We start from the raw sequence: 5,195 nt of genomic DNA, 5'->3' as shown, positions 1-5,195 counted from the left end.
AAACTCGCGGTGCGCCACCGCTGGACTTAAAAAATGAAGCACCTTGCGAGATGTTTTTCTTTTTTTCCCACATTTAACACCAAAGTTCTTCATTAATAGTTGAGTAATACAGGCAAAAAACGCAGTATAATCTTACTGAATTGTTAGTAAAGCAATGCAAATTCAGTATGCAAATTAGTCTATACTCTTCCAGTCAACAGCGAACGTTCTCAGAACTTTGACCGAACAAGTTTGGTGTCCAGTTATCTGGTCTTTAATAATGTTCTCAAAACGTTAGCTCAAAATAACGGTTCTGAAACGTTTTAGTTGATGGTTCTTTTAACGTTTTTAAAAGTTACTTGTTTCAGAATGTTCAGAGAACATTTAAAAGTAACATTCTCTTATTTAAAAGTAATGTTTGCAAATTGATAACATGGAACGTCCCCATAATGTTTTCATTTGGTATAACCATGAAGAATTTAAGAGATTATTCAGAAATAGTTTTCATGCATTTCATTCTGAATCTATATTCTCAGTGATAATTATAATAAATCAGCGTATTGATAATAAATCAGAAAGATTTATTAATAATGGAGTAATTGTTGATGGAAATTCAGCCTTGCATTGCAGAAATAAATATGTATATTAAAATAGAAGACTGGTATTTTAAATGTAATAATATGTCACAAAATTACTGTTTCCCCCCCCTGTATTTTTGATCAAATAAATGCAGCCTTGATGAGCATAAGAAACTTCTTTAAAAACATTCAAAATGTGTATATATATATATATATATACACACACACACACACACACACACACACACACACACACAAATATATATATATATATATTTATATATAGTGCAGTGGAAAATAAATACTTTTTTTTAAAGTTGTTGCATTAGAAGTTACTAGAATAATGTATGTAGTGAGCCTGTTTATCTGGCTATGTATGATCTCAACATGTTGGGCCCCCATGTGGCGATTTGCTCCATGTAAAATAAAACAGCTTTATGTCCTATGATTTAGGTGTGCATGATTTTAAACATATGTACTTAAAAAATACTTCCCCTCTACAATTAGAAGGGTCAGATCCTCCAAATCCCCCTCTTAATTCACACCCTGTGTTATTTTGTCAAGAAGACATAAATATATAAACATATTACAGCTAAGTTTGATCCATCTCCCATCACTATTACGATTTTTTTTTAAAAAAGTCTGTTTTTATTCCCCTTTGAGTTGCCTGTTTCTTTTCTCTTCTTCTACATAGATTCAATTAGTTGTTTTCTAAGAAGCAGTAAAAGCATTGTGTTCCACGTGTAATCTAATTCCACACCCGCTTTAGCCAAAGGCGACGATTTCTATTAGATATGGGCAATCAGTTCATCCCATTAAAGTCAATGAATGTCCCCTTAAAGCTCTCCAGCGTTTCTTTTATGAAACCTTTACAGGCCTGTTTTTGTGCGGTTTTGTACATATTCTGCTTCAGATTAGATAACAAAAGTAAGGAACAGGGTTTTAGAGGCTGATTTATTTGTTCCTTAACACACATTCTTCCTCCAAAGGAGCTGGAATCTCTAATTCCTATTTCAGGTTGTTGCCATACATGTGGGAAAGGGTGATGCTAACGAAGGTCACCTTTAGAGCAAACCAACCTTTCCTTAAAGCATGAAGGATATTTGCATATTCTGCATCAATATTGCAATTAGTCTCCATTTGACAAGAGTATTATCTGCTATATGAGCCACTACTATATTTGAGGGCATCTTATAACAAGTCAATCATGTTATAAACACAATCCTTGACCTCTGACCTGAGGAGTCTCACATAGGAGTGAGAAAGCAACCTCAGAATATGAATTACAATGAATTACAAGCACTTTTATCTATTATTTCAACTCAAAATGGACCATAAAGCTATAAACACAGTTAAGGGTAAAATTCATAATTTCATTTTATGTACATGAAACCCAAAGCAGTAGATGACTGACAGTGCCAGGGCTCACAGTAAAATGTCACTTACTGCACTTACCTTGATGTCAAGACATTAGTATTCTTGAATTCCCCTAATTATGCCGTTTCCAGATCTGTGACAGATCAATATCTCGAATATGGGGTCATGTGTGTCATTCAGGACAAGACTAATGAGCTAGGATCAGTTTTGCCCTTTGCATTTTCTAATGATTGTATTTACATGTAGTTTGGATATAATCTTGGATCAATAAACCTACTCTGCAGTGTTTTACAAAGCGTATTTAACCATTAAATGCATATTCACCTTCACTGAGAGAAAATATTTGATCAAAAGGAAGAGAGAAACATTCAAAGATTATTAAAAGTACTTTGTTTTGTCATTTGACTTTTAAAAAATGATTTTAAAAAACCTCCTAAACCTACAAAACAGAAATTGTGACAAAAATATTAGGAAAGCAATATGTTAAGATAATGAATCTTATGATTCATGCAACGTTGTATACATTTATACAGTACAATATAGTATAATTGTATTGGTGTTTTCCTAATCCTTATTAATTATGGCCAGATTGAAATGACGCTTGTTTACAGATGTTGAATTGACATACATAAACTTATTTCTAAATCTCATACCAAAGATTTTTGTAGATGCCAGTCATGTAGCCATACAGTTTGGCAAAGAACTCCTACATTAGCAGTAAACCACCACTCCATCATCTAATGTCGGCTAAATCTATTCTGGTTAACATCACTCTTCTGTGTATATCAGCATGAGATCAATGTTGATCCCAATGACATACATTGACATACATTTCTAGTTCACACTACAGTTGTGTTGTAAATAATCTATAATTAAATGAGTTGCCGGACTTGTTGACAGTTGTTTTAGAAAACTGCTTTTCAGAGTATCATTTAAGTTATATTTTTTTTGTTCAAAAGGAGTGTAGAGGCATGTATGATAGTTTTGTGCAGAATGAACAGTACACTCAACTATTCGTACAAAACCCAACTGCATACGGTTTTCAATTTAACTAAACATCAATATTAATTGATCTGTGCGTCACAACTGTCATGACAATTACGCAAGTGAAGAACCTCCTTATATCCAATTTCCTCATTATCAAAACTGAACCAGAATTGAATTTGAACTGTATCACTAATACTTTACAATAAGGTGTAATTTGTTAACATTAGTTACTGTATTTACAAACATGAACAAACAATAACACATTTATTACAGTATTTATTCATCTTTGTTAACATTAGTACAATACTGTAGAAGTATTATTCATTCTTAGTTCATGTTAACTAAAGTAGTTAACTAATGAAACCTTATTGTAAAGTGTTACCCATCAATAATGTAATTCTTGTCACATTGTGACTCATAATAACAGTTTAAAAGCTGTAACTTTACACAAGACATAATTCTAATAAATTTTAAATAAATGCAGCTTTTCTGAACTTTCTATACATTAAAGAATTGTGTGAAAAATATCATGGTTTCTACAAAAAAAATATTAAGGAGCACAATTGTTTTCAACTAAGATATTAAAAAATGTTTCTTAAGCTCCAAATGAGCATATTAGAATTATTTCTGAAGGATCATTATTTTTATTTTATTTTTTGTAATTTTATTCTATTCTGTACAGCATTTTGGTCAACCTCAGTGGCTTCTGAATGTGCTTTATAAATAAATATTGTATTGCATTTTATTGTAGTATATCATGTGACACTGAAGACTGGAGTAATGCCTGCTGCAAACTTAGCTGTGCTATCACAGAAGTAAATTACCCTGTGAAATATATTAAAATAGAAAACTGTTCACATTGTAATAATATCACAACATTACTGTTTCTACTCTATTTGTGATCTGTCACACTTTAAGGTCCAATTGTCGCTATTAACAAACCATTAACTATGACTTTTGCCTCATTTAACTATAATTTGCTGCTTAATAGTCGGTAGTAAAGTAGTTGCTAAGTTTAGGTATTGTGTAGGATTAGAGATGTAGAATATGGTCATGCAGAATATGTGCTTTATAAGTACTAATAAACCTATCACAAGGAATCTACTTCACAATCTCTACGCCTTAACACCAGTGCACTGTGCACTATATTGCATCATCTTTTTATGAATAACATACTACATGTCATGCAAAAACAAGAGCAGGTGTGGTGATGATATGCATGAAATTGAATGATGTTCTGTGCTTGTCCTGTCTGAGAGAATAGACTCGAGTACATCGGCATGAATTCATCCAGCGGTTAGCGCAAGTTTAATGCTTGTTTTATATGTGCTCTCACTAAGAGGAACTTTAAGATGCTTCTTGCCAAGGTCAGGACCTCCTGCTCTGTGGGCATGATGGCTCGAAATGAAAGAAAACAGAGAGAGACAGAAATGAAAACAATAAAACAGTGATTTAAAGCCCCATTCTGACATTTGACAAGGCAAATAAAAGCTAAAGTCTAGGGAGAGAAAAGAAAGGGAAAAGATGCAATATGCTGTACATCTCCTTCTAAGGGAAAAGTATTTGCTGTATACATTGTCTACACATGCAATGGGAGTGAAGGATCTGTGATTTGCAGCTATTTTGCAACCCGTCAATTAGCAGTGTAGCCTGTCGGCACTGACCTTTTCAGACGAGCCCCCGATCAGCCCCCTCATCTGTTCCAGCACAGACCGCCCCGCCAAAGCCCTAACAGCTAACTCTTGTTTGGTGTTGTGCAAATAAAACCCGATTACTTGTGCTGATCGTCCACAATTTGACTAGGCAGACTCACCTCAGGCTGAAATAAAAATGAATGCTGCAATACTGTGAGCAAAAGAAGGGAGAGCAGGAAAGACGGACACGGAGAGAGCGAGAGATGGAGAGAAAGAAACAGTAACAGCGTTGTGACTTAATTGATTCCATGCAATCTCATCAATTGTGATTAAAATGAAATGCCCCCCTCATGTTTGAAAAGGTTAAAACAAATTGACGGTGGAAATCACAGCTGGCTATCACAGCGTGTGGAGCAGCAGGACTTTAATGAAGTGACTGCAATCCCATCCTTCATCCTGCTGTATCAGATGAGAGAGAGAGAACATTAGCTTCTCATAAGACATCATCATATCATCATCCCTGACCTGCCCTCTGATGATATTATATTGACAAAAGCACTCGCTGAGTACGCTCACTGATTGACTTGGTTTTGATATACTGCAGCTCAGCACAACACAAGGTACATTATAGAAACCGCTT

This window comes from Labeo rohita, chromosome 7, assembly GCF_022985175.1.
Source record: "Labeo rohita strain BAU-BD-2019 chromosome 7, IGBB_LRoh.1.0, whole genome shotgun sequence".
Lineage (NCBI taxonomy): Eukaryota > Metazoa > Chordata > Actinopteri > Cypriniformes > Cyprinidae > Labeo > Labeo rohita.
Note: the sequence above shows the minus strand (reverse complement) of the source record.